At 46.7% G+C, this 23,088-nt stretch overlaps 1 non-coding gene across 1 annotated transcript; it reads left to right on the forward strand.

Annotated features, from left to right (window-relative positions):
• Positions 1-970: 970 nt before the first annotated feature.
• TRNAT-AGU (transfer RNA threonine (anticodon AGU)) lies at positions 971-1,044 on the forward strand. Its single transcript has one exon. It is a non-coding gene; the product is annotated as a tRNA-Thr (tRNA).
• Positions 1,045-23,088: the final 22,044 nt, after the last annotated feature.

A 23,088-nucleotide genomic window follows, 5' to 3' on the forward strand; every position in this document is an offset into this window, starting at 1 on the left:
CGCGTACGTTTGCAAACGTTCGCGTACGTCTAGTAAATTGGACGTACACGAATATTAGAAACTATGAAGCAACATTCTCATTACTTAATATCGAAATTAATACATAGAAGGAAATGGACAAAATCCAATTATTGATGTTATTAAATACTTGACAGAGCACTAAAACATAGTTTTCACGGGAGGTCTTTGAGTTCATCACTAAATGAAAACAAAAACTTTGTTTACTTGATATCTAAATTAGTGCATGGAAGGAAATAGACCTAATCCAATTGTTAGTCTGATCTCATACTTGACGGTGCGCTCGAAAATAGATTTTGACCATATCCAATATTTGTAAGCTTTTATAACTCGTTTCATCTGATTACCTATACATTATTTATAAGCTTTCATAGCATAGTTGCTAAACAAACGTATTTAGTAGCAATTTGAATGTAAGCTTTTATTGCACATTTGGACAGGAAAGTTATTGCATACTTGTTTTGTAGTTCAGTTTGAATGTAATAACCTAAATTTAAGCTTTCATAGCTCAGTTGGTTATTGCACTTGTTTTGTAAGCGAGAGGTCTTGAGCTCAAGTCTCAATGAAAGCAAACGCTTCGTTTATTTGATATCTAAGTCATTCCATGGAAAGTAGTAGATAGAAGCCAATTGTTGTAGACGTGAAATTTGATGAAGGTGTTATACATATGTGTTGACCATATCCAAATATTGTAAGCTCTCATAACTTGTTTGCATAGATCATCGATACTTTATTTTCACCTATACTATATATTTGTAAGCTTTTATAGCATGATTGATACATAGCAGATCTGATCAATAAGCTACTTAGTAATAACCTTGAATGTAAGCTTTCATAGCTTAGTTGGTTCGAGCACCTATGTTTGGTAAGCAAGGTTATTTAGTAACAAGTTTGGATGTAAGCTTTGATAGCACATCGATGAATAAGCTAGTTGGTTATAATTTGAATGTAAGCTTTCATAGCTCAGTTGGTTAGAGCACTTGTTTAGTAAGTGGGAGGTCTTGAGTTCAATTCTCAATGAAAGCAAACACTCTCTTTACTTGATTTAACTATATTAGTGCATAGAAGGAAATGGACAAAATCCAATTATTGATGTTATTAAATACTTGACAAAGCACTAAAACATATTTTCGATGGAGGTCTTGAGTTCATGACTAAATGAAATGAAAAACTTTATCTAGGTGATATCTAAATTACTGCATTGAAGAAAATAGACGTAATCCAATTGTTATTCTGGTCTGATACTTGACGGTGCGCTCAAACATAAAATTTGAGCATATCCAATACTTGTAAGCTTTTATAACTCGTTTGATCTGATTACCTATACTTTATTTATAACCTTTCATAGCATAGTTGGTAAACAAATGTATTTAGTAACAAGTTTGAATGTAAGTGTGAAAGTGTTTTTAGAATTCAAGCCATTGAAAATTAGAAGAATATAAAGTATGTAGCATTTACATTTTGAGGCTAAGACCACGAACTAGAACCTTAATGTTGAGAGTCGAACTCAACTTCCCATAGAGATAGGTTTCACACTAGGTCATGGACATACCATGCTAGTCTTGTAAATAGTAGAAAGGGCCCTTGCCCTCGTTTACTTGGTATTTAAACCAACCCCTTGTAACTTAGTTACTATTGGAAGTATGTTGGTTAATGTAACATACAGGCTTTGATCTCCGACTTAAGCTCTCTCTCTCTCTCTCTCTCTCTCTCTCTCTCTCTCTTTCTGTTTTGCCTTACGTGCATACACACACACACACACAATTATCTTCTGCTGCATTATACGACTAGCTCCATTTATTTATATGGCATGAGAGCGTGTGGTTGCTTAATCGAATCTATTCAACTGTGTTGTGATACACGTCGACGATCAACAAAACTGATTCATCAACAGAAAAGAAATCGACATAATGAACACTCAAATGGGAAGCGCTCTTCCTACCGAGAAGCATGACAAAACGAACTTCGCATCTTGGGAATACAAGATGCATCAATACTTTGTCGAACAAGGTTATTGGAGCTACATTGAAGCAGCTCACGAAACTTAACCCAACCCAACACATGACGACTATCCCACTTGGGAGCAGGCCACAAGATGAGTGGTGTATTGTATTGCCTTGCATCATGTGTTCATGATCATATGCTTCGCTATATGCGAGATTCGAAAACAATGAAAGAAGCTTGGGAAAATCTCAAGAAGATTTTTGTGGCCAACACGGTTGCATGAAAGCTCCAACTTCGATAGGAGCCAAACAACATGCAACAAAGGGACATGTTGATCACATGCTATACCTTAAAGATCAAGGAGTTGTGCGATGCCCACGGTTTGATTAATGTCGTAATCGACGATGAAGAGATGGTGCAAATATGCCTCGATGCTTTAGCACCCCGATTTGGCTCGATTAGATCGGCCATCCTTGCAAGGGAGAACCCTCCTTCATTTTTTGATCTCCAATCAATATTGTTGGTTGAGGAAAATCACACCCGAAAAAAGAGCAACACACCAGAGGGTCATATGCTCTACTCCCAGTCGGATGATAGTAGAAATTTCGTCCATGGAAATAGAGGTCTATTCGAACAAGGCCGTAATTGTTGGCAGACTCAAGAGCGTAACTCCCACCAATTGCAATGGGACAGGAACGGTCCCAGAGAGTTTGGTAGAAGGGGGAGTCATCACGCCGAACCAAGCAATCGTAATACCCCGATCGAATGCGGGTATCTGACAGCTCACGAATTACGCATCGAATTCTGACTACAACAATCATAGTGGAATGTTTACAAATTACGCCACGAATTCTGATTACGGTGACCGTGACAGAATGTTCGTAATGAGGCACAAAGCACAGTTGATGTCAGTACAGGCCTCAACTAGCGCCTCCACCTCAAATAACGTATGGTTTGTTGACTCGGGAGCATCCAACCACATGATGTCTCATGAAGATTGGTTTCAGGAATTACAAAAACCCGAATGACTCGAATATGCTGAGACAGGCGATGGCACGACTCATCCAATACAACATATCGGGAAAATCCCATTCGGGAACAATGGCAAGCAAACCTATCTCAAGAACGTACTGCATGTACCTACCATCACGAAAAACTTGGTCTTGGTCGGCCAGATTGTTGAACAAGGAATGCAGGTATGATTCAACAATGATGGGTGCTTTATCAAAAGAGGAGATCAAGTCGTAGCTCACGGCCGTTGTGAAGGTCGTATGTTTGTCCTCGAATTGAACGAGGTAAAATCGGCCATGTTTGCAAAGGGCCTCAAAGTCGAAACCGACCTAAACTTGTGGCACAAGAGAATTGGTCACATCAATCTCCAGAAGCTTCAGAACATGCAATCGAAAGGAGTCATAATAGGACTCCCAAATTTTACCACAAAAGAGATTACGAGCGTATGCAAAGTATACCAGTTCAGAAAGCAACGCCGACATCCATTCCTGAAAGAGCGGAATGTGAGCAAATGGATCTTGGATGTCGTACATTCAGATGTATGGGGACCAGCCTAGATAAGCACACTCAGCGGATGCCAATATTTTGTCACGTTCATCTACCAAAAGAGCGAAGTGTTCGGATACGTCCAGAGATTCAAAGTCGAGACGTATTCTTCGATGAGTTCGCATCCTCGTATGCACCAGAAACAACTTCGACTCTGACTCCGCTCGACCCGGAATCCACCGAAATGGAGATAGAAGACGAAGATCGGCTCACACGCATGTTCGAAGAAAGTCCGATTACTACACGACTTAGTGGACCACGGGAGCCCCCGAGTGACCAAAGCACATTTCGACCGAGTCCGAAACTCGATAAAGGAAAGGCCAAGATGTCCGAATACGAAGATCCAATCAACAACGCGTTGACTCACTCCCTCGACAGTGACTTCGAAGGCCTAGACATCCCAATCATCCAGACAGATGGAGCGAAGAAAGCTTTAGTATCCGCAAACGAGAAACTCCTCTAAACGACCTGTGAAAAGAACCCCATAAGCCGTTTCGACTACAACGATTATATGGTGTACCATTACGCCTTCATGATGAAGGTAGGGTTAGTACGGGAACCGGAGACGCTTTCTGAAGCCGTGATGGGTCGATGCGATGAATGAGGAAATGGAAGCGTTATACAAAAATGAGACATGGGATCTCATCTCTCACACACCGCACAAGAAAGGGATTGGTTGTCATTGGATTTACAAAGTGAAACACAATGCCGGCGGCTCCGTAAATCGCTTTAAAGCACGGCTCGTTGCGAAAGGATACGTGCAAACGCACGGCGTAGACTATGAAGAGACCTTTGCCCAGGTGGCAAAAATGACAACTATGTGGACCATAATTGCAATCACAGTAGCAAAAGGGTGACACCTCCACCAGATGGACATCAAGAAAACCTTTCTTCAAGGAGAATTGGAAGAGGAGGTGTACATGATCCAACCACCCGGTTTTGAATCGCGCAATCATCCGAACGTCGTGTGCCACCTCAAGAAGCCACTATACAGCCTCAAACATGCATCCCATGCGTGGCACTCGAAGATCATGCAATACCTTCATCAGATCGGATTTCGAATGTCAAAATCAGATACTTCCCTGTACATCCGACACAGGTCGGATAGCCTGATTGTCATCATCCTTTACGTGGATGATTTGGTCATTGGAGGAAAGGATCTCGCCGAGATTAACAAAGTCAAATCACTTCTCTTCGATAGATTTGAAATGAAAGACCTGCACCAGCTCCATTACTTCCTAGGCATTGAAGTAATTCGGACACCAGTTGGAATAATGATCTCTCAACAACACTACATTCTCAACTTGCTCTACAAGTTCGGAATGACCGAATGCAAACCTGTGCCCACCCCTCTTTATTGTAATTTCAATATGGCGGAATGACCAAATGAAAAACTATGTCCACCCCTCTTGATCGTAATTTCAAGATGGATGTCGATTCCGGCACAACCGTGTGCGAGACAACTCAGTATTGTCAACTAATCGGCAGCTTAATCTATCTAACCATTACGTGACCTGATCTTAGTTATTCGGTCGGCCTACTTCGCCAATTCATGCAGAATACGTGAAACCTTCATCTCGATTGCGCTAAGAGGATACTCCGGTATGTCAGTACTACGATGGATTACAACATTATGTATAAGTCAAATACAACCATTTGACTCAAAGGATACACAGATGCAGACTGGGTACGATACAAAGGGGATAGACGATCCACATCTGGATTTGTCTTCTCCCTCGGCAGCGGAGCGATCTCCTAGAGTAGTAAGAAGCAACCGACAGTCCCACTGTCAAGCACGGAGGCCGAATACAGGGGCGTGGCAGTCCTCGCATGCGAAGCCATATGGCTTGAGTGCATACTGAAGGATCTGGGCGTTCCCATTACGGATCCAATTCTCCTCTTCTGTGACAACATGAGTAGCGTCTACCTCACTCGAAACCCTGTCTTCTACGCGCGGACTAAAAACATCGAAGTGCACTACCACTTCATCCATGAGCGCGTACAAGCCAGAGATATTGATCTACAACATCTCAATACGCCCCTCCAGATTGCTGATATTTTTACAAAGGCCTTAGGAGTCGACAAGCTCGGGCGATTTGCATCGGACCTTGGTCTCACAACATCGACATTGCTAAGCTTGAGACGACATGGACGTAACACAGAACGATACGCCACATGCAATGATACGTGTGTACGCAACACATAGTTAATGGAACCGAGCACGAAGAAGAAAAGACAAACAATCTAGTTCGAGAATTATGAACGCCAAAAGCCGGATTCCAAAGACCGAACCGAAACAACTTTTTGACAGATGGAAATTGTGTTTGAAGGGGCGTGTTGAGAGTCAAACTCAACTTCCCATAGAGATAGGTTTCACACTAGCTCATGGACATACCAGGCTAGTCTTGTAAATAGTAGAAAAGGTCCTTACCCTAGTTTACTTGGTATTTAAACCAACCCCTTATAACTTAGTTACTATTGGAAGTATTTTGTTTAATGTAACATCGAGGCTTTGATCTCTGACTTAAGCTCTGTGTGTGTGTGTGTTTTGCCTTACGGGCATACACACACATACTCAATTATCTTCTGTTGCATTACACCACTAGCTCCATTTATTTACACTTAAGAAGAAGTCAAAAGTAAAAGTAAGAGACACAGATAAAATTAAAAAGAGAAAAAGCAAGCCACCCAAAAACAGTCGAAAATGGTCATATCTCTTTCGTTTGTCACCCAAATATCATGTTTAAATATATGTTAGAAATCTTGTAAAGAGTGTTATCTATACAAGTTTCAATCTCTAAATTTGGAGCTCGTCTGAGGGAGATATGATGATTAGAAGGTCATTGTGTCTTAACTAAAAATAGGAGATAAAAAGCTTCTAAAAATAGCGTGAGCGAGGAAGAAGAAGAAAATTTTAAATCAGGAAGTGATAGTCTTAAAGGAGGGGTCCTAATATAGAAGGAGGAGTCTTGGGAAGAGGTGTCTTAGTGGAAAAGGAAGGATCTTAGTAGTGGGTTTGAGTGATTGGAAGTAAGAAGGTCTTTGGTTTTTTAGTTCAATGTTGAGTTTATCCCCTTTGTATGGTCTTGATAATTGAATATTATAACATTCTTACCCCATTCTCATCTTCTCTATCTTTTGTGTAATTTCTTGAGTCTCCCTCTCTAATTTGTAGTTATCTTGATCTATAAAAACCATTATAATTCACAACTCCATCTAATCGGTTTGATCAAGCCCTATATTGTGAATTACTATCATCTGTCTTATACACACTATCATTTTTGACGCTCTAGGGAGGGTCGATCCTTTCCGCATAGTAGGGATAACCTATCCTTTCTTTGTGTTACTATACTACATTAATTTAGCTATGTAGTTCTCGTTTTTGGGTGAACGAACACAAGATGTTGTGCCTTTTTGGCATCCTTTGAGCATCATGCCATCTCTATTGGACGCGTCACCGACAACGAAAAGTTGCCCTTGTTGGTAGCTACATTTTATGATCGAGCTTGAGATTGGTATGACTCTCTTCCACCAAACGAACAAGGAGAATATCAATTGTTGGTACACCAGTTTCGTTCCAGATAGATTCCACGACGAAGTGCATTGGAAGAGAGGAGCTTTTTCGACTAAAGATGGAATCACCTTTTGGTTTCATACAGTATAAAAAGAAATTTCAAGGATGTGTGGACGATGTGGATTCGTCTTCGTGGTGGCATTGAAGACGAGTGGTTTAAGATAGAATGATTAAAGATGGGCCTTGACATGCATTTCCATTTTGAGGCAAGCTTGAAGGATCCAACAATTTTTCAAGATCTTCTCCAAGTTTGTTAAGGTTATGATCGACAAGTGACGATGATGAGTTCCATGAGGTACCCCCAAATGATGGCTTTGGATGCAAATTTGATGCCTCACACCAATCTTCAAATCTCATCTTCAATTGTGCATGGTGGACAAGTGTTTCCAAATGTGTATACTACCATAATAATAAATTTGACAAGTGTATTTCAAGAACTGGAGCAAGAAAAAAGTGAACAAGGTACTATGTCCTTGGTGAATCCGCACTTTGACGAAGTGATGGCTCATTTGCGACAATCCCAAGCAATTCACAACTCATTTCCCGAGGGTGGTGGCTCTAGAGGGCACCAAGGACAAACCTCAACAAGATGTCCTCATCGACAACAAAGAGGCATGTGCAGAGACATGTATCAAGTGCAAAGAAATGGACAACGACCTAACAACAAGGAGAATCTAGTACCTCGAGACAAAAGAAGAAGTCTAAGGAGGAAGAGGAGAAATTGAGAAGGAGACACTCCAAAAGGAAGATAAAGATGGAAGATATTCCTATGGGTGTAGGTATAGAAGCTTTCAATTTGAAGCAATAGTTGATATCAAGTGGACCAAGGATAACATGGCCACAACTTCTTCAATGATCTCCCACATTACGAAAGGAGTGGGAAAACCTTGCTAGTATTCGCCAAAATCGGAAGACCATGCATTATGTGGGGATCGTGCAAGTAGAAGATCGAAAGAGTATACGACCAAACATCCCCTTCTCCATCAAGGGTTTTCACATCAAAGATTCCTTGATTGATAGCGGTGTTAAGGTAAGCTTGATTTCAAAATGTGTAGTAACCAAAGTGGGAATTCCTATTAGTAGGTCATCTTTAACAAGGGTGGTTGTAGCAAATGGTGGAGTGGCACATTGTATTAGCATAGTTGTGGATGTGGAGTGTTTCAGAATAAGAGATTATGATCGACAAGTGAAGATGATGAGTTCCATGGGGTTCCCCCAAATGATAGGTTTGGATGCAAAGTTGATGCCTCACACCAATCTTCAAAGCTCATCTTCAATTGTGCATGGTGGACAAGTGTTTCCAAATGTGTATACTACCACAATAATAAATCTAACAAGTGTATTACAAGAAGTGGAGCAAGAAAAAAGTGAACAAGGTACTATGTATGTCCTTGGTGAATCGGTGCTTTGACAAAGTGATGGCTCATTTGCGACAATCCCAAGCAATTCAGAACTCTATTCGCGAGGGTGGTTGCTCTAGAGGGCATCAAGGAATAACTTGTTATTCTTGTCAAGAGGAGCGATACATCTCAGCAAGATGTCCTCATCGACAACAAAGAGGTATGCGCAGAGGCACATGTATCAAGTGGAGAGGAGTGGACAACGACCTAACAACAATGGAGTCGAAGGAGATGAAGCCATAACACTTCCTATGGCTCAGGTTCCTACAATTCCTCATAATGTCAATCTTCTTAATTTTATTGGTGATAGTGATAATGCTTGTGAAGTAGCTCCTATGAAAAGGACAAGACCCTCGCAAAAGGAGAAAGAAATTGAAGGAGAATCTAGTTCCTCGAGACAAAAGAAGAAGTCTAAGGAGAATGAGGAACAGGAGAAATTCAGAAGGAGACATTCCAAAAGGAAGATAAAGATGGAGGATATTCCTATGGGTGAAGGTGTAGAAGCTTTCAATTTGAAGCAAGAGTTGACAGGAACTATGTGGAATAATCTTCGGTCACAACCGAGACTTAGGTCACTTCAATGATAATCAAACACAAAAAGATGAGAAATGGAAGTAAGTACACAAACAGAAGAGAGTGCGCAGGATGTTAACGTGGAAAACCTAAATGGGAAAAACCACGGGAGTCCACAAACTCCAACTATCACTATATCGAGAGGAATACAACAACAGGTGACCACAGAGGCAACAACCTCTTGCTCACAATCTTTGCCTGTATCTCTCTCTCTCTCTCTCTCTCTCTCTCTCTCTCTCTCTCTGTATAACAGTTAACCAATAACACTATAAAAAATAAATGACAACACCCTAAGTGTTTGCCCTAGGTCATATTTATACTAATATGACATTATGACTATTTACAGATATAGCCTCAATGGGCTCACAAAAACATATTTACATATATGTCCCTTCATCCGGTGAGAGGTTCTCACCGGGCCTACGTTATCCGGTTCTCACCAGGTCTTCCTTACCGGGTACTCATCATCCCATCCGGAAGGACCGAAGTTCTAACAAACTCCCCCTTCACTCCGGCATGGGATGTCTGGTTAGTCCAATTCGCTTCTGGCATGCGTCCAACTTGTTGGGCGTCAGGACCTTGGTCAGCATATCTGATCCATTCTCCTCCATGTGGATCTTCGTCAGTACAAACTTTCAATCTTCCACTCGCTCCCGGATCCAATGGTACCTCCGTTGGATGTGCTTCGTTCTGGAATGATACGTTGCGTTCTTCGCAAGTTGGATGGCACTTTGACAGTCGCAATAGAGCCGGTATTCCTCTTGTCGTATCCCTAGCTCTTCGATAAAGTCCTTCATCCATAGTATTTCTTTGCCGGCTTCCACAACCACCATGTACTCCGCCTTCGTGGTTGACAACGCAACCGTCTTCTGCAACCTGGACTGCCACGAAACAGCTTTCCCTGCATATGTCATGACATATCCGGATGTTGACCGGCTGGTATCTGCATCAGCCGACATATCCGAATTGGTGAAACCGTCAAGTTAGGGCTTACCGGAGCCGAATCAGAGGCACATACTTGAAGTGCCTGTCAAATACCGAAGTATCCATTTTACCGCATTCTAGTTCTCCTTGTCGGGATTGCTCATAAACCGGCTCACCACTCCAACTGCGCATCCGATATCCGGTCGGGTACACACCATTGTGTACATTAAGCTCCCGACGGCAGAAGCAGATGGTATTTTCATCATATCCGCCTTATCTGCCTTCGTTTTCGGGCTTTGCTTATTGGATAACCTGCAGTTTTCCGGGAGTGTCGATCGGACCGGTTTAGCATGTGACATGTTGAACCGTTGAAGCACCTTTGTCACATACTTCTCCTGTGACAACCACAATTGCTTCTTTGACCGGTCCCGGATGATATGCCGGACCCAAGTCTTTCATTAACAAGGTCCGGTTCAGAGCCTTCTTCAACATCCGTATCTTGACTTGGTCTCGTCCGACGATCAACATGTCGTCCACATATGGGAGCAATATCAGGAAGTCCCCTCCGTCGAATTTCTTCACAAATACGCAGTGATCGGTCTGCGTCTTCTGGTATCCTTGATCTGTCATGAAGGAGTCGAACTTCCGGTACCATTGCCGGGGAGCTTGCTTCAAACCGTAGAGGCTTTCTTCAACCGGCAAACCAAGTGCTCCTTCCCTTTCTTCACAAATTCCTCTGGTTGTTGCATGTAGATCTCCTCTTCAAGGTCGCCGTGGAGGAACACCGACTTCACGCCTAACTGCTCTACCTTGAGGTCCATGCTTGCCGCTATGCTCAGCACAGTCCGGATGGAAGTCATCTTTACTACCAAGGCAAATATCTCATCGAAGTCCACGCCCTTCTTCTGCTAGAACCCCTTCACCACGATCCTGGCTTTCTACCTTGGGGGGTTTCCGGCATCTCTCGGTTTCAACTTGTACACCCACTTATTCCGGAGTGCCCGCTTTCCTTTCGGCAACTCCACCAATTCATACATGTGGTTCTCATGTAGGGAATCCATCTCGTCCTGCATGGCACTCAACCACTTGTTGCTGTGGGTGTCCTCCTTTACTTCTTCGAAGCTTTCTGGCTCCCCCTCATAAGTTAGCAACACATGCTCTGCATCCGGAAATCTTCGGGGGGCTCTTCTCTCTCGGAGAGGATATCTCCGACTTCAGTTTTCGGTAACCGGCTCCTACGTCTGTTCTTCATCCGAATCTGATTCAGCTTCTTGGCCGGTTCCGGTTTCAGCTTCCTCTTCTTCTTTTGCCGGTTCGGTATCCTCACCATAACCGGCCGGTTCTTCGAGTGTCAACCGGCTCCTAGCCGAGTAGGTCTGAATCTCATCTAAGAGATCCTTACCGGGCGACTTAGAGTTCATTATCTTCTTCTCCGACTCCCAGTCGGCAAGGGTCTTATCCTCCATGAAGATAATATCTCAACTCCGGAACACCTTATTGTCGATGGGGTCCCACACTAGGTAGCCGAACTCATTATTGCCGTATCCGAGGAATATGCAGGGCCGAGACTTTGGATCCAACTTTGCTCTCCGGTCCTTTGCAACATGCATGTAAGCGAGACACCTGAAAACCTTCAGATGCCGGTAAGACACTTCCTTACCGGTCCACTCTCTGCAGCATGTCTCCATCCAAGGGCATTGAGGGTGATTTGTTTATCACGTACGTCATTGTCCCCGGTGCCTCAGCCCAAAACGTCTTGGGTAACTTTGCATCTTCTAGCATACTCCGGACCCTCTCCATTATGGTCTGGTTCATCCTCTCGGCCAGCCCATTTAGTTCCGGCGTCTTTGGCATGGTAAATTCGAGTTGGATTCCCTTTGAGCAACAATACTCCTCAGATTGCCCCCCGTATTCGCCTCCGTTATCTGCTTGAACCACCTTCAGCTTCCGGCCGGTTTCTCTTTCCACTCTCGCGTAGAGCTCCTTGAAGACGGATAACACCTAATCCTTCATCTTCAACGGTGTGGCCCACAGCTTCCGGCCGTGGTCGTCTATGAACGTCATGAAGTACTACGCTCCGGCATGTGACTTCGTGTCCACTTGACACACATCGGTATGCACCAACTCCAATGGTGCATTACATCTCATCGGTGGCCTTGATCAGAAGCGGGTCCGGTTTTGCTTACCGGCCAAATAGTCGGTGCACCTCTCAAGATGCACGTTCTTCACCAGAATGAGGTTGTCATCGGCAAGCCTCTTCATCCCCTTCTCGCTCATGTGACACAGTCTCTTGTGCCACATCTGACCAGCAGTGTCGGAAGCAACATTCACTTCTTCCGAGCATAACCAGGCATTCATCAAGTATAGTGTGTTGACCTTCGAGGCCCGAGCTACTATCAGGTTCCCCTTGCTGAACTTCATGACACCGTTCTGGATACTACCCATGTAGCCTTCATCATCTAGCCGACCGGCTGATATCAGGTTCAATCGAACCTCCGGAACGTGTCAGACATCCTTCAACAACAACTTGCATCCGGTTGGTGTTGTCAACCACACCTCTCTTATGCCAACAATTCGGCATGTACCTTCATTCCCCATCCGGACATAGCCGTGATCATTGGCCGTGTAGGATGAGAAGCATTTCCAATCCGAGGTCAGGTGGAACGACGCTCCGGAATCGACAACCCATGTTGTCTCATCGGCGGCAAGGTTCAACTCACTCTCCTCGGTGATGAGCATCATCTCCTCTTCACTTGCCGTGATTGCCGTCATTCCCTTCCGGTCTGATCCCCTCCGGTCTTTACTGTTCTGGTCCGGTGACTGCTTCAAATCGGTACTGTTGGTTTCCTTGTCTTTCTGGAAATGCTGACAGTTCTTCTGGAAGTGCCCTAACTTGTCACAATAGAAGCAAGTGGGCCTCCCCCTTGACTTTGACTGTGTCCCCGACTTTTCCCGGTTCTGGGAACTACGGTTCCTTTGTCTTCCGCGTTCCAATTCGGTAAGGAGAGATTTGGAGTCGGAACTAGTATCCTTGTCTTTCCGACACGCCTCCTCATCCAGCAAGCTCGACTTGACTCTTGCTAGGGATAACTCTCTTCCTTCCGGCCCGGCGTTGCCCAAAGTGACAACTAACGTCTCCCAACTATCTGGGAGGGAACCGAGCAGGAGCAATGTTAGTACCTCATCGGCAAGAGGTACTGCCAACGATGTTGCCTAGTGAATCAGCCCCTGGAAGGCATTCATGTGCTCCGCCATGCTGGAGCCATCTTGGTACCGGAGCCTCACCAGCTTCTGAAATACCAAAACCTGATTTACAACATTTTTGTTCTGAAACATAATGTTGATCTTCTCCCAGAGCTCATGAGCCTTGCTCTTATCAATGAAGTTGTTGTACATGCTCATGTCGATGAAGCACTGTATGTACGTCGTTGTCTTCATATGCATCACCTCCCATATCGTAGCATCGATCTTGTCCGGTCTCTTGTCCTCAAACTAAACCGGCAACCAAAGATCTTTAACCACGAGTATGTCCCTCATCTTCGACTTCCACACTGAGTAGTTGGAGCCGGTGAGCTTGAACATGCCTCCCAACGAATCGTCCATTTTTCTGTGTGTTCGCTCTGATCCCAGATTAACAGGAACTGTGCGGAATAATCTTCGGCCACAACCGAGACTTTGGTCACTTCAATGATAATCAAACACAAAAAGATGAGAAATGGAAGTAAGTATACAAACAGAAGAGAGTGTGCAGGATGTTAATGTGTAAAACCCTAAATGGGAAAAACCACGGGAGTCCACAAACTCCAACGATCATTATATCGAGAGGAATACAACAGGTGACCAAAGGGGCAACAACCTCTTGCTCACAATCTTTGCCTGGCGGCAGTTACAACACAAACTCGCTCTGTATCTCTCTCTCTCTCTCTCTCTCTCTCTCTCTCTCTCTCTCTCTCTCTCTCTCTGTACAGTAGTTAACCATAACACTATACAAAATAAATGACAACACCCTAAGTGTTTGCCCTAGGTCATATTTATACTTATATGACATTAGGACTATTTACAGATATAGCCTCAATGGGCTCACAGAAACATATTTACATATATGTCCCTTCATCCGGTGAGAGGTTCTCACCAGGCCTGCGTCATTCGGTTCTCACCGGTGTCGCGAAAATACGACGAGGATACGGGAACATGAGGCAGGACCCCGGGGCCTCCGACCGGAAGATATCAGATTTGTGTGTTTATATTTTTAACAATTAACGGAAATAAGAAATTTAATAATTTTCATTAACAAAGGAAAAGAAAGATTACAATGAATCTCAAGATTGAGATTACAAAAAGTTTAAGTAATGGAGATTACTAGAGTAATAGATAAGAGGAAATTAAGATATGAATTCTATAGAAAATTAGGGTTTTTGGCTTCCGTAGGGAAAATTAGGGTTTTTGAGTGTTATGGCTTCCGTAGGGAAGATTAGGGTTTTTGAGTGTTATGGTTTCCATAGGGAAGATTAGGGTTTATGGCTTTCGTAAGGAAATTTAGGGTTTATGGCTTCCGTAAGGAAATTAGGGTTTATGAGAGATATGGCTCTGATAAGATAAGGGAGCTGAGAAGGAAAAGAAAATTAATGGGGAGAGAGTGAGTGTAAAAAAAAGATGGAATTTTATATAGAGTTCTCCCTTGATCATCTGCATGTCCACTTTTTGTTGCATGGCCTCTACTTTTAGTTGCTTAGCTTTTTCTTTTAGTTGCATGCGACCATCCACATGACCTTTACTTTAGTTTTCTTCACTTCACTTTAATTAGCCACATGATCCTTTTATCCGTTCGGTTTGCGTCCAGCCTCATCTAGTCGCCAGTTCCGTTCAGTCGCCGATTGTCGCCGCCTCTGATTTTCTTACCGACCGATTTTCGGTTATGCTTACCGGCTGATTTCCGATTTTGCTTATCGGCCGGTTCCCGGTTTTGCTTACCAGCCCGTTCCGGATTGCTTACCGGCCGTTTTGGATTGTTTCCCGACCGGTTTCAGTTTGCTTCCCTGCTGGTTTCCGGTTTTGCTTACCGGCCAGTTTCCAGTTTTGCTTACCGATGGCCGGTTTCCGATTTTGTTTACTAACAACCAGTTTCCGGTTTTTGGGAACTTAGCCACCAGCATCTATCAAGACAAAGTGGCCAAAGTGCTCTTAGCACAAATGAAAATGAGGGGTCTCAAAGTGCTTATATAGCCAGGGCCTTAAGTTTCCTATCTATGTGGGATAAATCATAGTTCTTTTTTCCCTATCTTCTCAAACATCCATCTTTCTATAACATGCCATTAAGCTAATATAAAGTACTTATTTTATTATTTATTATTATTTTTTACATAGTGTGAGAATATTCACACGACACCGGGTCTTCATCATCCCATCCGGAGGGACGAAGTTCTAACAAGAGTTTATATTAAGTGGACCAAGGATAACATGGCCACAACTTCTTCAATTATCTCCCACATTACGAAAGGAGTGGGGAAAGTTTACAAGTATTCGCCAAAGCCGAAAGACCGTGCATTATGTGGGGATCGTGTGAGTAGAAGATCAAAAGGACATATGGCCAACCATCCCCTTCTCCATCAAGGGGTTTCACATCAAAGATGTCTTGGTTGATAGTGGTGTTAGGGTAAGCTTGATTTCAAAATTTGTAGTAAACAAAGTGGGAATTCCTATTAGTCGGTCATCTTTAACAACAGTGGTTGTAGCAAATGGTGTAGTGGCACATTGTATTAGCATAGTGGTAGAGTGTTTCAGAATAAGAGGAGAAGATGATATCAAACACTGCATCAAGTTGAAGGAAAGTATACCAATTTCCCTAAAACTTAGGCAATTGGGTGTTTACATAAGGAAGACATTGTTGCAAATACATTGCAATTATAAGCTGGAGGATTTTAAGTGTGTGTCACGTATGGTCTTCGTTCCAAAGAAGAATGAGATCGATTTGAAACACTTGATTGATTCAACCAAACAAGACCAATTTTCACTTCCTTTCCGAGATGAGATTCTAGATCAGATGGTCATTTATACAAAACAAGGTAGTGTGGAGAATGTGGTGTGCCAAGAAAGATTTCATGTGGATGAATCAAAGTTCGACATAATTTAACATATGACAATTGCAACAAATCCCGAAGCTTTGAAGGTATTATTGCAGAAGGTTTGCTCGCTCGAAGGATTCATTCATATGTTGACCCCTCCAGAGTAGTATATCACTAATGCCTCAGGCCCCTCCGGAGAGGGGCCCTCTCCGCCTTTCACCTAAGCTGCGTCGGAATATCGAGAATAGTTGTTTTCTCTATCTAAAAAGATTTTAGTATCAAAATATTATTGATCACACGATCGAAGGGTTCTGTCTAAGGAGAAAGCATCTCCCTAGGTAGAGGCGGACAATAAGCTTTTATTTCACATTTGGAGAGGAAAGTTATTAAGTAATTTTAAATGTAAGCTTTATAGCTCTGTTAGTTATAGTACTTGTTTCCTAAGCGAGAAGTCTTGAGTTTAACTCCCAATGAAAGCAAACACTTTGTTTATTTAATATTTAAGTCATTCCATGGAAAGTAGTAGATAGAAGCCAATTGTTGTGTTTACGTTGTCGCGTTACTACGCGCGTGCGTGGAGAAACGAGGCGGGACCACCGGGGTCTTGAACCGAAGAGCAGCTGATAGGAGGGGAAAGAGAAAGAGAGAGACGACCGGTAACGTATGAGCAAAGAGACACAGGGGCACGGCCCGTCAACACAGAAAACACGAATGGACAGAGAGACACGAATGATTGTATATTAACAAACGACACAAAACAACAGAGCACGCGAGCGGTTACAACCGAACAGGCCGGCGAATAGATGACGATGCCTGTTCGTCTGCACACGAAAGGGGATAGGATGGAGGTGCTGCCGGAAGCACACAGGCGTTCCTCGAAGCAATGCGAGCCTCCCGAAATCCTGCAGAGAAGAGCGATGGAGAATGAACAGAGGAGAAGCGTTCGGTTACGGTCTGACAACACTTCGTCCTCCTAAATGCGCTATCCCCCCTTCTCCCCGCGTCTCCCTTTCTTTTATAGCTTCAGGAAGGGAGCCGTCTCCCTCATTTACTTCCTACCTACCGAATCTAACTACCCCTGGATATGCCCATGTACCTAATTCCCTATTATATACATTAAAGGGCGCGCACGCGTGAAGAGCCAGTTCACGCACGCTATACACCGATTGCACTAAGGGGCGGTTTTCTTCACGACATCCGCCCCCACCTAACCGCGCATCCACCGGTATGCACCAAAATTGTGCTCTGGTTGGAGAAAACCGGTCCGAGTTTCGGTTCTTCGTCTATCGGTTCGTCCTCCGTTTCAAACTGTTCATCGTCGCTGTCCAGGCCTCTTAGATCCGGTTCACCGTTGTGGCGCTTCTTGAACGCTTTGATCCGCTTCCCTGCTACCGGTATCACCATCCTCGTTCTGTCGAGTTCCGCCAGGTGATACGTCCCGTTGTCGTTGGCGCTCGTTACCACGTAAGGCCCGAACCACCGCTTTGCAAACTTCCGTGTTGCCCGGTGCTGGTTGTCGAGGTTGTTGTCGTAGACTAGCACCCAGTCGCCTTCCTCGATTTTCTTTGGTCGGAGCCGGTGCGTTCTGTTGAACCGGGCTTTGTTCCTCATCCTCGCCGTCCGAAGTCTCTCCGCCGCTCGTTCCACGTCCTCTGGCCTCCGCTCGAGCTGCCGTATACGCGCCGCTAGCAGTTCTTCCCGGCTCATCTCGTCTCTCCAGTTCACTGTCGCCCAAGAGGAGATCGTCCGTTCCATCGGCATGATCGGCTTCTGTCCGAACATGAGCTCTGACGGCATGAACCCGGTTACCGAACTATGTGTTGTCCTGTCCGCCCACAAGGCATAAGGTAACAGTCGTGGTCAGTTCCCGACCTGGCCTCCGCATGCCCGGACTAACGCTTTGACGATCGGTCCGTGTCCGCGCTCCACCTTCCCGTTCGCCTCCGGATTGTACGCTGTGGTGAGCGAGAGCTTAACCCCTAACCGGTCGAACAACTCCTCGGCCTCTTCAGCGTCCAACTCCCCGCGGTCGGCCACGATCTTCCCGACGCACCCGTATCGGCATATCACGTCCTCGATCAGGAACCGACACATGGCCGCGGTCGTTTTGTTCTGCAGGGCTCGGCCTTCCACCTGGTTCGTCAGGTCCTCCCGGGCCAGCACCAGATATCGCATCTGCCCTACGCCCATCGGCATCGTCACCAAATCTACCATCCATTTGAAGTGGATGGCCGGAGGGTATGTAGGGTGAAGCTCGTCCCGATGTCGGAATATGGAGTGTATCTGACAGCTCTCACAAGTCATCACGAACCGATGCACGTCCCGGTACAGTCCTGGCCACTAGTACTTCCCCTTTAGTTTCTCGAACGTGGCCCACGTCCCACGGTGTCCAGCCCAGGGGCTGTCGTGGTAGGCCTTCAGTAACTCCTCTTGTTCCTCCTTCATCGCCACTACTCGGAGCGGGATGCCGTTTCTCTTCTTTGGGTGCTTCCACAAGTATCCGTCCTGGAGAAAGAATCGGTACGCTTTCTTCCGGATCCGGTTGGCCTCGTCCTGTGTTCATGACGCGTCCGGCGTCATCATCCTTAAGAATCCTCCAATCTGCAGCCACTCCCCATCGTACTTGCTTTCGTTAAAATCGTTAAGCGCCGGAGTGCTCCCCCCCTCGGTTGTTACGTAAGCCGCCTCGAAGAAGTTCACGCCGACTTCCTCGTCCTCCGAAACCATGCCGCCTCGAAGAAGTTCACGCCGACTTCCTCGTCCTCCGAAACCATGCCGCCCTCGTCGTCGAATCGCGCCCTCGAAAGCATGTCGGCCATGGCATTATCTTTCCCGGAAATGTGTCGTATTTCCGGATCCAGGGACTTGATGTACGCTATCCACCTGAGCATTGCCAGGTCCGGGGTTGCGCATCCGGAAACCATGCCGAGAATCGGCAGGCAGTCCGTCTCGATAATCACCTCTGTCCCGATCAGATAGTCTTTATCGGCCTTCACCGCCGAAACGATACCCCAGAGTTCGCGTTTAACCTGGGCGTATCCTCGCTATCGCTCGCTCAGGACCTTCGCACCGAACCAGATTGGGAACCGAATGCCGTCCTCATCTTCTTGGTTGACAACCCATCCGATCCCGGTCGGACTCGTATCTACCGTTATGTAGACGGGAGTGCCTTTCTCGTAGACAGCCTTCCGGAGTGCCAGAGCTGCAGCAAGAGCCTCTTTCATCTTTCGGACCGACTCCGTATGCTCGTTTCGCCACTCGAATTTTCGCCCCTTTTTCAGCAACCCGTATAGCGGCTCGGCAACGTGGGCGTAATGCGGGATCCATATGTGGTAGAACGCGCATGCTCCCAAGAACCTCCGTACCTCCGTGACCGAGTTACAGTCGGGCTTCATTGCGGAGATGGCTTCCACCTTAGCCGGAGACGGTTTCCGGCCATACGGTCCGCATAGATGTCCGACGACCATGATCTCCGATTGCCTGAAGGCAGATTTCTCCCCGGAGAAGGTGAACCTTGCATCCTCTAGCCTCTGCAGCACCCTCTCGCAGTCGTCAATGTGTGTCGCCACGAATTTCCGGCATCTGACCGGTCCGATCGTTTCGTCCTTTTCCTCCACCAGACATCCCTTGATCGGGATGTCGTCCAAGAATGGCATGGTGATGTCCGGGATGCAATCCCTCAGCACCTTGTTCATCGCATTCACCATGTGGGCCACCGAGTTCGTCCCTCCTTGTGGCAGGGTACACATCCGCACTAGGCCGAGAGGAGTCCGCATCGTCGTAATGTCTCTGCTCTCTACGGCTAGTTGGAACTGATCGTACCCCGAGTACAGATCACCGACCGAATAGATCGACCTTCCGGCGAAGGCCTCTGCGAACTCGTCTATCATTGGTCCAATTCCTGCGTTCCGAATGGTCACTCTGTTGACCGGTTGCAGGTCTTGAATGAAGCGCAACGTCCCGTTCTTCTTCGGTACAGTAAACCACCGGTTCGAGTACGGGGCACTCGACGGTTCGAGGATGCCCATATCGACTTTCTGCCTTAACAGCTCCATCAGCTCCGGGATGTGAGCTCTTGGTACCGGAATTGGTTTGAGATTCCACGGCACATGCGGTACCGTGAATATCACCATCGGCTTCACGACCGTCGGGTCTACACACCCGATCTCTCCCGGTGAGAATACGAAGGCTTTCCCGTGCCTTCCGAGCATTCTTCGAAATCGGTCTTCTTCCACTGGTAGTAGGAACCCGCCCCCACCGATTTTGAGCTCCCATAGCGTTCTGTCGGTGAAGGCGTGTCCTATGCAGGCCGGATCTCGTAAACTGGAGTCCGACGCGAGCCCCTTGATTCGCAATTCACTGCCCTCCGGTAAGGGTGCCGCGACTGGCCTTACCTTCCGGTCCACAGTCTTGTACTTCGTGTTAACCCGGGCCGTCCGATCCGACTCGAGCCCTCGACTGAAGTCCGCAATGACTTCATACATCTCTTCTGAACAAACTGGTATCGTCCGGTCCTCTTTAAGGCCCTCTCCGACCACCTCTCGCAGTATTCCCAAGGTATCGTCGAAGGAGACCGCCTCCACGGCTCCGTTGATTTCCTCGCTGGGCCCGAGAACTCCGCACGCCCGCAGTCACTCTTCCGCCCTTGTCCTTTCTCGGCCTATGACGCCGACTATCGTACACCCTCCGTTGTCGGAGAAACAAAACTTCCTACTTATGGTACAAGGATTCTTTGGTTTCGCTTTTATCGTACATTTGTGGGGTTTTCCTGGAGTGTCCGGACTGTCGCGGCCCCATGCCTTGGCAGCCCTCTCAAAAAATCCTCTCGGTTCTCGCCACCGAGGGACTCACGGTTTCGCTCGTGGTTGGGTCGTACCGTTAGGAACTGGACTGAATGACGCCCATCTTGGCTCTTGACCCTCGCGTAAGCCGACCCGTTGTCTAGCACCTTGGTCTCCATTCGCGCCGCCGTAATGTACGGTTCCCCTAGAATGACCGGGTGCGAGGACGTTTCTTGCACAAAGAAGTGTTGGTCTATTTCGACGTCGCCGATCTTGACTCGTACGTTTGGGCAGGCCCCGTGTAGTTCCTCGGTGGCGCGCGTCGCCACCCATATCTTCCACCCGTGCTTAGTGTTGATTGGCCATTTCCCCTTTTTGCAGAAATCCATGGACATAAGGTTTATTTCCGAACCGTTTACTTATGGTACAAGGTTTCTTCGGTTTCGCCTCTCTCGTACATTTGTGGGGTTTTCCCGGAGTGTCTGGACTGTCGCGGCCCCACGCCTTGATAGCCCTCTCTAAAAATCCTCTCGGTTCTTGCCACCGAGGGACTCGCGGTTTCGCTCGTGGTTCGGTCACACCGTCAGGAACTAGACCGAATGACGCCCGTCCTGACTCTTGACCCTCACGTAAGCTGACCCGTTGTCCAGCACCTTGGTCTCCATCCGCGCTGCCGTAATGTACGGTTCTCCCAGTATGACCGGGTGCAAGGACGTCTCTTGCACAAAGAAGTGTTGGTCTATCTCAACGTCGCCGATCTTGGCTCGCACGTTTGGGCAGGCCGCATGTAGCTCCTCGGTGGCGCGCGTCGCCGCCCGTATCTTCCACCCGTGCTTGGTGTTGATTGGCCATTTCCCCTTCTTGTAGAAGTCCATGGACATCAGGTTTATTTCCGAACCGTGGTCAACCAGCGCCACCACCGGTTCCTGAACATCTCCGATCTTCACCGGGGTTTCCGTGGTCGCTCGGGCCTAGTGTGGCCTCGAATAGTGGCTCTCTACCCACTCATCTTCCATCGCCATGTCCTCCATGTGCGTCGTCCGCACCTCCACCGGCCTTTCCGGTTCTGCCTCCGTCGACAGCCTCTTCCTCTTCACCAAGTCTACGATGGAGTCGTGGAACTCCTTCTTGGCGATTCCGAGCACCTCCCGCAACGATAATTCCACCTTGCTGTCGAGGATTCATTCTTCCAGGACCTTTCGTAGGTCTGTGGTCCTTTCGATCTTCGTGCCCAAACGGTATCCGCCCTTCTTGCAGTCATCCTGGGCACTGGACTCACTGGCCTCGTTCCGTTTCGGCCCGAATCGGGTTTCGTATCTCGGTGAGGGTCCAGCCCCTCCGGTTTTACCTACCCGTTTGTCTTCAACCAGAGCCTCGTAGTTCTGGCAAGCTACTTCGACGAACCCCGTCTTTTCTTCGACCGGGTCACTCCACCCGGTTACCTCCTGGACCCGCTTCTCCACGCGGTCCGCCTCGTCTTTCTTTAGTCGGGCACCGGTGAGGCCTTCCAGCACCGTCGGCCAGAACCCGGCTTTGCTCTCCTTCCGGGCCTCGCTGCCTCCGACCCGAATGCCGGCTGACGCTGAGTAGTGGACGGTCTCCGCGTGCCGGCCGCCGCCTCTTCCATCTGTTACCCGTTCCTTTGGGTGAACACCTTCGATAGATCTGCGTCTATCGGTCTTCAAGGGCGTGGTACGTGAAGGCTCGTATAGAGGCGTCGAGAGAGATACAGGGCTCAGAGAGAAAACACTAGCGAGGTTTTGATAGACGTGGCGGCGTGAAACTCATAGGTATAGATCAAATCACAGACTCATGCAGCAAAATAGGCACAATTAAAATATATTAGTATGGCAGAAAAGGATTACAGAACACGGCTTATGGCCAGTGACCTTACGAGTTTATCTACTTCGAATGACTAAGCTAGTGCTTCCGCCTATAATTTTCTTCTCTCCCTTTCTGAGGTACTTTTTCTCGTTTAAATAACTTTTCCCCTTACACACAGCCGAGCCATCGGTGGCCCGTGATACTCGGACTCGGCGTTTGCTAATTTCCTAATTTTACATTTCTGTCCTCTGGACAACACCTGGCACGCCCGTGGGACAGGACCTTGTCCGTCGGACCCACGACTTACAAAATACTTCGGGGTCTGGGGTGGTAGCAGGGTGGTCTAGTTGAACTGTCGGTGCGGGGGGTTGAGTTCGGTTCGGGGGTGGCATAGCTTCTCAGGCGTCCGCCTCGGGTGCGGCCGATTCTTC

Source organism: Azolla caroliniana, unplaced genomic scaffold, assembly GCF_043228905.1.
Source record: "Azolla caroliniana isolate FFs.n. ecotype wild unplaced genomic scaffold, voAzoCaro1.0.p SCAF_6, whole genome shotgun sequence".
NCBI lineage: Eukaryota > Viridiplantae > Streptophyta > Polypodiopsida > Salviniales > Salviniaceae > Azolla > Azolla caroliniana.